The following is a 13066-nucleotide window of genomic DNA, read 5'->3' as shown; positions in this document are numbered from 1 at the left end:
TAATATACAAAAAAACTCCTTTAAGATAGCTTTAAGGAAAAGACAGGGAATCTGACAGAAAACTAAATGAGCATAGGATACGAAGAGGCAATTCACAGAAGGAGAAACCTGAATGACTAATAAGTCTAGGAAGAGATGTTTAACCTCATTAGTAATCAGTGAAATGTAAATCAAAACTAAATACCATTTTACACCTCTCAGATTGGAGAAAAGAAAATCAGATGCCATTAACTGCTGGCAGTGGGTAGGGCGACAGGACGCTTAAGGTACTCCCGATGGGAGTGTAAGTGACTGCTCCTGGCGTGATCATTCAGGAGAGCCCTGGGCATTACTGCATGAGGATAAGGCTGGGTAGCCCTAAACCCCAGCAGTTCCACTCCTGAGCTTATCCTCAAAAGAAACTTAAGGTTGTTGTGAGAATCAAATGAGCTACATTCAGGAATCAAAGATTAGTTCTCTTGCCCCATCCCTTTTTGGCAAACACTTATTTCCAAGTGGCTCTCAGACTTTTTCACCTGGATGTACATAATGAAGTTGGCAAAAGGGATCTAGAAAGGGAATACCCTTTCACAAGATGACTGATTGCCAGCACTTGTCAGTCACTTCCTGGTTAACAATCATAGGAGCAACAACACTTTACACCCTTTGGGCACTTAAAAATTTGCTAAGCATTTTTGCATGTGTGATCTCATGTCAGCTATTCAATAATTCTGTGAGGAAGGTGCTGTTAACATTTTAAATTAATTTATTAAATTTTTAAAAAAATTTTTAATTGAAATATAGTTGATTTACAATATTTTGTTAGTTGCAGGTGTACAGCAAAGTGATTCGGTTATGCTTATGTATGTATATATCTATATTCTTTTCCATTATAGTTTATTTATTACAAGATACTGAATATAGGTCCCTGTGCTATACAGTAAATCATTGTTGTTTATCTATTTTATATATGGTAGCATGCATCTGTTAATCCCATACTCCCAATTTATCCCTGCCCCTTCCCCTTTGGTAACCATAAGTTTGTTTTCTCTGTCTGTGAGTCTGTTTCTGTTTTATAAATAAGTTCATTTGTACTAATTTTTATATTCCACATATAAGTGATATCATATAATATTTGTCTTTCTCTGTCTGTCTTCACTTAGTATGATCATCTCTAGGTCCATTTGTGTTGCTGCAAATGGCATTATTTCATTATTTTCTATGGCTTAGTAATATTCCACTGTATATATATATACCACATCTTCTTTATCCATTCATCTGTCAATGGACACTTAGGTTGGCTCTTGTAAGTAGTGCCTCTATGAACATTGGGGTGCATGTATCTTTTCGAATTAGAGCTTTCTTGTTTTCCAGATATATGCCCAGGAGTGGGATTGCAGGATCACATGGTAGTTCTATTTTTAGTTTTTTAAGGAACCTTCGTACTGTTCTCCACAGTGACTGCACCAATCTACATTCCCACCAGCAGTGTAGGAGGGTTCCCTTTTCTCCACACCTTCTCCAGCATTTATTATTTGTAGACTTTTTGATGATGGCCATTAACTCTTTTTTTTATAGATAAGGAAACAGAGGCTCAGAAGATAAAAATCCAAAGAAGTCTGATAGCTACTCCTCAGGATTGTCAGGATTTATATTGGATCAGATGGCTAGGGAGCACAGTGACCTGTTAGGTTATAGTAGTTACTACTCTTTTGGTTGCAAATAATAAAACTTTGACAGGAACAACTGAGGGAGGAAAGCCCTAAGGTGATGGGGAAGGCTTTCATTTCTACCCAAACTACAGCTGCTCTTGTCCTAGCTTTCCCTGATCTGTAACCTCTCACTGCTCCTCCCCACTCTGCCCTCAGCATCAAACACACCAGACCCCACCTGCTCAATCTCATCTACCATCATCACTTCCTTCCAAGGCCTCACTTAGCAGAAACCACCACGGATGAAGCCACCACTGCTACTTCGAGGGCATTTGCATTAGCAGGATCTTAAAAAAAAAAAAAAAAAAATCAGGAAAAAGTGATGGGAGAGAAATAAGACAAAGAAAACAAAATGCCAAAAGAAAATATACAAATGGCAAAAATATACTATTGAAAAGAGGCTCAATAGTAATAGTCATCAGTGAAATGCAAATTAAAACCACAATGAGACACCTCTTTATGCCTACTAGGATAGATAAAATTAAAATGATTTGCCATGCCAAGAGCTAACAAGGATGTGGAGCACCTGGAATGCTGGTAGGTGTGTAAAATGGGACAGTCACTTTGGAAAGCAGTTTGGCAGTATCTTAAAAAATTAAATATACATTTACCATATGACCCAGAAATTCCACTCTTAGATGTTTATCCCACTGCCCCAAGTTGAAAATGTATGTCTTCACAAGGACTTGTACACAAATGTTCATAGCATCTTTATTCAAAATAGCCAAAAACTGGAAATAACCCATATGTCCATCCACAGGTGAATGTACAAACAGATTGTGGTAAATTCATTCAATGACCTACTATGCAACAATAAAATGTCATGAATTATTGATACATGCCAAAACATGGTGGTTGGGACACCCAATTTGGGCATCTATATATTATATACTGTTAAATAATTAATTATTCTTCTACAGTATTTATAGTTTGGAATATTTATGTTGCAGTTCTTATGTTAACTAACCATTCCTTGTGGTGTTTCTCAACCTTACCTGATAATAAGAATTACCTGGTGCAATAGGCTGAATGATGGCCCAACTGTGTCCATGTCCTAATCTCTGGAACTTATGAATATTACCTTATATGGCAAAAGGGACTTTACGGATGCGATTAAATTAAGGATATTGAGGTGGAGAGATTATCCTGGATTATCTGGGTGGGCCTCATGTAATCATAATGGTCCTGACTAAAGAGACACAGGAGGATTTGGAGTCAAAGGGAAAGCAATGTGATGTTGCAAGCAGAAGTTGAAGTGGTGCACTTTGAAGATGGAAAATGGAGCCACAAGGCAAGGAATACCACTAGAAAGCCACTAGGAGGGACTTCCCTGGTGGCGCAGTAGTTAAGAATCCGCCTGCCAATGCAGGGCACACAGGTTTGATCCCTGGTCTGGGAAGATCCCACATGCCGCAGAGTAACTAAGCCTGTGTACCACAACTACTGAGCCTGCGCTCTAGAGCCCGTGAGCCACAACTACTGAGCCCACATGCCACAACTACTGAAGTCCGCACGCCTAGAGCCCATGCTCCGCAACAAGAGAAGCCACCACAATGAGAAGCCCGCGCACTGCAACGAAGAGTAGCCCCTGCTCGCCGCAGCTAGAGAAAGCCCACGTGCAGCAACAAAGACCCAACGCAGCCAAAGATAAAAAGGAAAAAAAAAAAAAAAAAAAAGCCTTGTTTTTAGAAAGCCACTAGGAGCTGAAAAAGGCAAGAAATTAATTTTCCCCTCAGAGTCTACCGAAGAAACCAGTCCTTTCCACCTTCTGACATTCGTCCATTGAAACTGATTCTGGACTTCTCATCTCCAGAGCTATAAGATAATAAATTTATGTTGTTTTAAGTCACTAAGGATTTTGGTAATTAGTTACAGCAGCAGTAGTAAACTAATACACCTGGGTTATTTGTTAAACGTACAAATTACCATTCTTCTCCCCTGTAAATTCTGATTCCATTGGTCTGAGTGGGGAGCCCAGGAATCTGTTTTCTAACAAAGGTCCAGGTGATTTTTACCTTCAGGCAAATTTTGGAACTACTACTATAGTGGATTGTGATAGCCCAGCCAAATTCCTCATCACCAATTTTCTGGTAACAGACCCCATCTGCTTTGATTCGCGTGTGGAGACGTGACCAAGTATTGATGAATCCTGGAACTCACTTGAGTGCTTGAGACTGGTCCACGGGTGGACATATGGCTCACATTGGCCAATCACAATCTTTCTCTGTGAATTTATACATGGAAGCCATGCTTTTTCTTTGTACTGGGATTGCTATGCTAGGATGGATCATTGGACTGCCATTGCTGGCAACCGTCTCTGACTACACGGAGGAAGCCCATCTGCAGTAGGAAAGGGGATAACAAACAGAGGAGAGCAGAGTTAAAAGTTAGAAGGAGAGAGAGGGAAAACCCTGATTCCTCTGAGCTCTGGATCCAGTTGCATCTGATGCTGGTACCATCCCTGTTCTTTGGACTTATAAGAAATCGATAAATTCTGTTATTGTTCAAACTCATTGAATGGGTATTCAGTCCTTTGAAATATAAAGGCTTCTAACTATCATACTGGGGTGTTATGTGGAATAGATCCCTTACATTGTCTGGCTTTCTCTTCACCCATTTCTGTGTCCAACATCAAATGTTTCATACTTGTCTATGCCAGTTTACACTCATCTGATCAGAATATATATGCTAATTGCATGGAGATTTTAGTCATTCTGTCTCTACCACTCACGCTAACTCCTTTACATCATAAACCAAGTAGAGTCCATGCCCATCAGCTATATGTTCAGGATACTTCTCTTTCTACTTCAGATCCTGCTCCCTCCTAACTATTTAGTGACAAGAAATTCTGGGGTAGTGGCTCTCTTCCAGTGGAAACAGACTCTTCAAAACTATGATCGCTTTTGTTCAAAGTTCTGTCTACAAAAATATCTTCTGCTGCCACATTATGTGGGGTTTCATAGGCATCTTTAGCTTGAAGTGAGGAGCAAAGAGATTGAGTACTTGACTGGAAGATTCCCCGCCATTATTCAAGTTATTTCTTCAATGATTGTTTTTGATCTTTCAATTCCAAAGTTTCTCAGTTCTAGCAGGTGCAGTTAAACATGGTTATCTGCAACATTTTCCTGGTATAAATCCTCATTGCCAAGGGGATGGGCCTATAGCATTACAAACTGGGACTGACCAAAGGAGGCTTTACACACAGACCACCGTTGGCAAGTACTGTCAGGTCCTTTGTACAGTCTGGCTGTAAAACTTGGTGGAAGAATTCCTAACTTTTCCCTCTGCCCGGAGAGTGGAAAAGGATACTGGCTAATAGTCAGAAAACTGAGTTTAGTCTTGGCTCTGCCATTTATTACCACTTAGTAAACTTAGGCAAGTCAGTTAACACCTCTTGGTTCTAATTTCTTCATCTGTAAAATGAGATTCATGATACTCCCCTACCTGCCTACCTCACTGAGTGATTGTAAACATTAAACAAGTTATACAGACATAAGGTATTATTATGCACTAAAACAAATGTAAAGTTTAATAATGGAACCCTACTCCTAGACATTTTTATTTAAACCTGGGATTGTAGAATTGTGACTATTTCTAAGATTGAAAAAGTGGATTGCTTCTCATAAATCAATTTATTTAATATCCATACATTATAATGAGTTAGGAATTATGCGGGCTCATACACAGAGTAGCATCAAATTTGGAATATCAGAATATTACCATATGCAAATGGTTGAAGATTCAAAGTATGGATACACATAACAATGTAAATAGATGCTACAAATTTCTGCAACACATGCCTAAAAACAGTCTTCAGCAGATATTTCTAAATTCTGTCTAGATTACAGCTTTTGAACAAAACAAAAGCCCAGTGGATTTGGACCAGAGCTCTCTAAAATCTCCTCCACCCGACAACTGTCTTTATTTAGTACTAAATTTAGAGCAGATGGAGAAACCAGCGAGCAAGACAATGCCTGCATCTGCTAATAAATTAATACCGCTGAGCCAAACCAGTAGAAAAATCTTAAGTGGGCTCTACATGTTAGCTGAGCTACAAAGAATGCAGGGCTCCTGCTTTTGAGGAGTTTCTAGTCTATATAATTTACATATGCTATTGTTTACCAACATTTTTTGAGAACTTACTATATGCCAGGCACTATTCTTAGTGTTTTATTCATATTAACCCATTTAATCCTCCCAACACCCCTGTGAGATAGATAACTGTTATATTATCCAGTTTACAGAGGAAGACACTGACTCTCATAGAAACTAAGTGACTTTGCCCAAGGTCACATGCTACTGACAGAGCTAGGATTTCAAACATCGCACTCTTAGCCACCATGCTAAACTGCTCTTCTAGAAAGACACAGATAGAAAGGAACAGAATGTCCTATGACTTCACTTCATATTTACTATGAGGATATGGGCTGGGGGTGCAGAGTGAATTATTTCCTTGAAGAAATGATTTCATATTGAAAAATGATAGGGCCTCCCTGTCATTCAGTTTATATACATTCATTCATTCAACAGATTTTTTTGAGTGTCTATCTAGGTCAGGCTGCTCTGATGAAATGACATTTGAGCAGAGACCTGAAGGGAATGAGAGGGCGAGCTCTGAATGTAGCTGGGGATGGAATGTTTCAAGCTCAGGAAACAGTAAGTAGAAAAGCCCTAAGGTGGGCACACACTTGGTGTGAGGAACAGCGAGGTGACAGAAAGAGTGGAGGATGATAGGAGATGAGATTGGGGCAGAGTGAGATTTACCACGAAGCCAATGGCACTTGCCTGGACCTCTCTTCCTGAGGGGAATTTTGGGAGTTGTGGAGAGTTCTAGATGGGGTGGTGGAGCCAGGCTGCAATCTGGAAGAATTTCTGTGTAAGCACGTCTGATAAATTGCCTAAAGAGATATCAGAAGAAAGGGATCTGAATTAAATTGTTGAGATTTATTTTCTAATTCTAAATTAACATCAGTTCTGTACCTAATTTTATATTTGTAGTTTGCATTCTTTTCCTTAGCAAGGACCCACGTCCCTCTTTCCTTTCCCTCCTATTCACCTATGGTGTAAGCCTCAGGTTTGGCAAAATCTGGGTCCCACCCTAGACCAGCGAGATTGGAGGTGGCAGTGGATAGGGCTGATCACTTAGGACCTGGTAGAACTTGGTTGGGATTTTGACCTTTACTCTTGAGTGAGATGCAATGTTATTGGGGAATTTTGAGCAGAGTAGTGACGTGACCTTAATTATCTTTCTAAAGGGTCACTCTGACTGCTGACCTTGAGGCGGACTGTGTAAAGAAGAACTGTCCAGTTGAAATACAAGGAGAACCACATATGTCATTTAAAATTGTTTAGTAGGCACATTAAAAAAGTCAAGTGACAGGTGAAATTAATTTTAATAATACATTTTATTTAACCTAATATGTCCAAAATATCATTTCAACACATAATCGATGTAAAAAATGATTGAAATATTTTATATTCTTTTTCTCATATTGTCTGAAATCCAGGGAATATTTTCCACTTATAGTACATCTTGGTTTGGACTAGTCACATTTCAGATGTTCAGTAGCACATGTGGCTAGTTGCCTAAACAGATTCAAAGCAATGTGTCCTGGCCCCAACCTTCCTAAACTGGGGGTTTGTAGGTACTCCCTACCCACCCTCTGGGCTGGTCGAGTACTCTGAGGGCAGTTTCCAAACTCCATGGGAGTTAAAGGTGAAGTGAATGATGAGGGAACACCCCAAGGCTCAAATATGAGGTTTGACAATGATAATGTCTAATTTGTATATAGTACTTTTGGTTTTAATTGTTTATCTATGTTAAATCATTTAATCTTCATAACAATTTATTCATGGCAATCCTATTACCATTCCAGATTCACAGATGAAGAAACTAAGGCAAAAGAGAGACGAAATAATTTATTCAAGACCACACTGCAGTTTTACTTCAGAGTCTGTGCTCCCATCTACTACACCAGTGGTCCTCCCGGTAAAATATTTCATCATTCCTGTTCTCCTTTTGCTTGTTTTCCATTCTACTTACCTTTATTAATAATATTCTTATGCTTTTTTGCATACTTTTATCGATCATTCTATCATATTTTTCTGTAACAAAAATCTGAATATATTGAAAACAATTTTTTTATATTTCTTGTGACCAAAAAATTTCTTATGGATTGACTTATCATTAAAATTATAAGTAGTTATAATTGATCAAAATAACCTAATTACAAGTTACTAATATGAAAAGTTAAATTTTATTGGAAATACATTTCTTTTTTTTAAAATTTATTTTTGGCTGCGTTGGGTCTTCGTTGCTGTGCGTGGGCTTTCTTTTTAGTTGCGATGAGCGGGGGCTACTCTTCATTGAAGTGTGCGGGCCTCTCATTGCGGTGGCCTCTCTCGTCTTGGAGCACCGGCTCTAGGTGCGCGAGCTCTAGAACGCAGGCTCAGTAGTTGTGGCGCACGGGCCTAGCTGCTCTGCGGCATGTGGGATCTTCCTGAACTAGGGCTCGAAACCGTGTCCCCTGCATTGGCAGGCAGATTCCTAACCACCGTGCCACCAGGGAAGCCCCGGAAATACATTTCTTAAGTGAGATCAATGAGTCTTTTTTTTTTCTTTTTTACAATCAGTTCTGTGTCCATTTTTATGGTCAGGCCACTTAAGATGGTTGTACATCCCCTGCTAGATCAGTGCCTGCTTTACCAAAACCCTACGCACATGACTGACCTTCCTATGTATTAGGTCCAGGCCCCAGCTGGTGATTGTTCTTATCAAAGAGGCAGTGAGGGGCGTGCCCCTCTACTGGTTTCCCTGGTAACTAATGAGTCCACCTGACATTAATTCCCCTATAACTGGTAATCTCCCCTTCCCCCAGAGGCGAAGACTGCCACCATGTCCTGCCTGCTGGCCGCCACACACGATGGGGTGTCGCTCCAGGACCTTGCTTCAGACGTGTAAGCTCCACCATCCATTAAACCATTGATGTCTCTGTTGCTGACTCCGGGCTCTTTCTTCGGTCTTGAAGCTGGGCAAGCACAGGCTTTGTAGGCCCGTGGGGTGCAGCCCAAGACCATTGATAAATATTACTTAACACTAGAGCATGACCAGGTTCAATACCCATACTATCTCTAGTTTTCATTTTTATAGATGTGAGCCCTGAGAATCTTGTTTTTTAAGTGAGTAAATGGGGATGAAAATAACTTTGTAATAATAATGTTACTCAAATTTTTGAACCATGTCCAAATTGTGTACAAAAAATTACATAGCGATTGGTGATTGCCAGGGGCTGGGGGAATGGGGAAGCAGGGGGTTGTTGTTCAATGGGTATAAAGTTTCAGTCATGCAAGATGAAAAAGTACTTGAGATCCATTGTACAACAATGTGTATATAGTTAACAATACTGTAATATACACTTGAAAATTGTTAGGGTAAATTTATATTATGCGGGTTTTTTGTGGGTTTTTTTAACCACAATTACAGAAAAAAAGAGTCAAGCCTGATCCATCAACTGATGAATAGCTAAACAAAATATGGTATATCCACACAACGGACTATTTATTATTCAGTCATAAAAAGGAATGAAGTTCCGATACATGGACATAAACTTGGATGAACCTTGAAACATTATGCTAAGTGAAAGAAACCAGGCGCAGAAGATCACGTATGATTCCATTTATATGAAATGTCCAGAATAGGCAAATCCACAGAGACAGAAAGTAAATTTGGTGCTTGCCTAGGGCTAGGGGGATGGGAAGCTGAGGGGTGATAGTTAGAGAGTAAGGGGTTTCTTTTCTGGGTGATGAAAATGTTCTAAAATTAATGATGGTGATGGTTGTACAACTCTGTGAATATACTGAAAGTCATTGAATTGTACACTTGAAATGAGTAAATTGTGAGGTATGTAAATTATATCTCAATAGAACCGTGTTTGAAAATTACATAGTGACTGTATTCATTTTCTATTGTTGCATAACAAAATACCAACAAAATTAGCAGCTTAAAATACCATATATTTATTATCTCACAATTTTGTAGATGAGAAGTACGTTGTGAGGGAGGAGGTTTGTAGTTGTTGACTGAGTTTTCTGCTTAGGGTCTCACAATCCCAAAATTAAGGTGTTAACAGGGGCTGGGCTCTTATCTGGAGGCTCTGGGGAAGCATGTTTCATTCTTGCTGTTGGGAGAATTAAGCTCCTTGCAGCTGTAGGACTGAAGTCCTGTTTTCTCACTGGCTGTTGGCTGGGCACCACTCTCAGCTCCTAGAGGCCACTCTCAGGTCCTTGAATGTGCCCCCCTGCAGCCTGCAATAAACTGTCAAATCCTTATGCTTCAAACCTCTCTAACTTATCCTTCTCCCTCTAGCCTGAGAAACAGGCTAGAACAGTACTGCTCTCAAACAGTACCCCTGATTGGGTCAGGTCAACTAAGATAATTTCCATATCTTGCAGTCAACTGACTTGGGACTTTAATTATATTTGCAAAATCCATTTACAACCAGCACCTAAGATCAGTGCTTGACTGAATAGCCAGAAGATAAGAATCTTTAGAATTCTGCCTGAATTTTTCATCAAAAATGTTCTTTTTTTACCAGCTTTATTGGATATAGTTGACATATAACTCAAAAATGTTCTTAAGTCAACTTTTCATTAATGTATAACCCACGTACAGAAAAATGCCCAAATCACAGCTGAATAGCTCGATTATTTTCACACCAGGAATATACCCATATAACCCCCGTCTAAGTCAAGATTTTTAAGAGTTTTTTTTAATGTATTATTGTGGTAGGCAGCCTCTCAGATGGTCCCCCACAATGACCCCTGCCTCCTGGTATTTATGCCCTTGTGTAATGCCTTTCCCTTGAGTGTGAGCTGGACTTACTGATTTACTTCTAATGAATAGAATATGGAAGAAGTAATAGGATGTCACTTTCAAGGTTAAGTTGTGAAAAGACTGTGGCTTCTGTCTTGGTGCTCACTTTCTCTTGGGTTGCTTGCCCTGTAGGAAACCAGTTGCCATATTATGAGGCAGCCGCATGGAGAGGCCCATGAGGCAAGGGACCAAGGTCTGCCAACAACTACATAAGCTTCCTTATGTAGGAGCTGTGGACCCCCTCGGTTGTCTTTAGATGAACCCACAGCTCTAACTGGCAGCTTGACTACAACCTAATGACAGATCTAGAATCAGAAGCACCTTGCTAAGCTGTACTGATTCCTGACCTACCAAACTGTGAGATAATAAATAACAATGTTTTGGGGTAATTTGTTATGCAGCAACACATAACTACTATTAAATCCTAGATCCAAATCCTTTATCAGCTATAGGCATCATCAAATATGTTCTACAACTCTGTGGCTTGCCTTTTCACTCTTTTGATAATATCTTTAGTGAATAGAAGTCCCTAATTTTAATATCCAACTTAACAATCTTTTCCTTTATTTGTTAGTGGTTGTATTCTCTTCAAGAAATCTTTGCTTTTCCTAGGTCAAGGAGCTATTCTATGTTATCTTCACATTTACATAAAAGCCATTTGGAACTGATTTTTGTGTACCATCGTTTAATGCAGGCATCAAGGTAACTATTTTTCATTATAGATATCTGACTGACCCTCCATTTATTGAGAAGGCAATCCTTTCCCCATTGCATAGGAATTCCAAATTTGTATCAATAAAGTGACCATATATGAGAGGAGTTTTTTTTCTGGACATTATCCTACTCCACTGGTTGATTTGTCCTTCTTAAAATAATATCACATTGTCTTAATCACTGCAATTTTACACTAAGTAAAATATCTGCTAGTGTTAAGTCTTCCAATTTTTTTTCTTCTTTCAAGACTTTCCTGGCTATTTTTGATCCTTTGCATGTCCATATAAATTTCAGAAATAGCTTATCAATTTTATCATATGTATATCCACATAAAATGCTGCAGAGCTTTTGATTGGGATTGCTACAGATAAATTTAGGGATAAATGACATCTTTCCAATACTGAATCTTCCAAATTTACTAACATGGTATACCATTCTAAGTTTTTGAGTCTTCTTTAATAAATATCAATGTTTTGTAGTTTTCAATGGAGGGGTTTCACATACCTTTCATTAGATTTATTCCTAGCTTCTTGATGGTTTTGATGTTCCTGTAAATGGCGTCATTAAATAAAATTTCAATCTGTTTATTGTTGGAATATAGAAATAAAATTGATTTTCTTTATACTGACTGAGTATCCAGCAACCTTGCAAATTCACTTGCTAATTCTAACAAGTTATCTGCTCATCCTTTTGGAGTTCCTATGTACATAATCATATCATATGCTAACAATGAGAGTTTTATTTCTTCCTTCCCAATCGTTAGACCTTTCATTCCTTTTTCTTGCCCTAATACATTGGATGAGACCTTCAAAACAATGTTGTATAGAGGTGGTATTAAGTGAGCCTCCTAGTCTGTTTTTCATCCCGTGGAAAAAGCTTTCAATATTTTATTACTAAACGTATGTAATATTTACTGTATTTTTTGCAGATAATATTTATCAGATTAAGACATTCCCTCCTGTTCTTAATAATGCTAAGAGTTCTTATTATACATGAGTATTAAATTTTACTGAAGAAAATTTTGTACCTGTGTAGATTATTTTACCACTTTCCCCCATTTTTTAAAATTGGGGGTATAGTTGCTTTACAATGTTGTGTTAGTTTCTCTGTACAATGAAGTGAATCAGCCATATGTATATCTATATCCCTTTCCTCTTGGACCTCCCTCTCCCCTACCCCATCCCACCCACCTGGGTCACCCAAGACCACTGAGCTGAGCTCCCTGTGCTGTACAGCAGGTTCCCACTAGCTATCTATTTTACACATGGTAGTGTATTTATGTCAAACCTAATCTCCCAATTCGTCCCACCTCCCCTTCCCCCCACCCCCCGTGTCCACATGTCCGTTCTCTACGTCTGCGTCTCTATTCCTGCCCTGCAAATAGGTTCATCTGTACCACTTTTCTAGATTCCACATATATGCATTAATATACAATATTTGTTTTTCTCTTTCTGACTTACTTCACTCTGTATGACAGTCTCTAGGTCCATCCACACCTCTACAAATGACCCAATTTCGTTCCTTTTTATGTCTGAGTAATATTCCATTGTATATATGCACCACATCTTCTTTATCCATTCCTGTCGATGGATTTAGGTTGCTTCCACGTTCTGGCTATTGTAAATAGTGCTGCAATGAACATTGGGGTGCATGTGTCTTTTTGAATTATGGCTTTCTCTGGGTATATGCCCAGTAGTTTTTGTTAATGTGGTGAATAGTATTGATTTTCAAATGTTAAACAAAACTGCCATTCTTAAATAAACTCCCTTTGTCAAATGTCTTATTCTTT

This window comes from Balaenoptera ricei, chromosome 14 (assembly GCF_028023285.1).
Source record: "Balaenoptera ricei isolate mBalRic1 chromosome 14, mBalRic1.hap2, whole genome shotgun sequence".
Classification (NCBI taxonomy): Eukaryota; Metazoa; Chordata; class Mammalia; order Artiodactyla; family Balaenopteridae; genus Balaenoptera; species Balaenoptera ricei.
Note: the sequence above shows the minus strand (reverse complement) of the source record.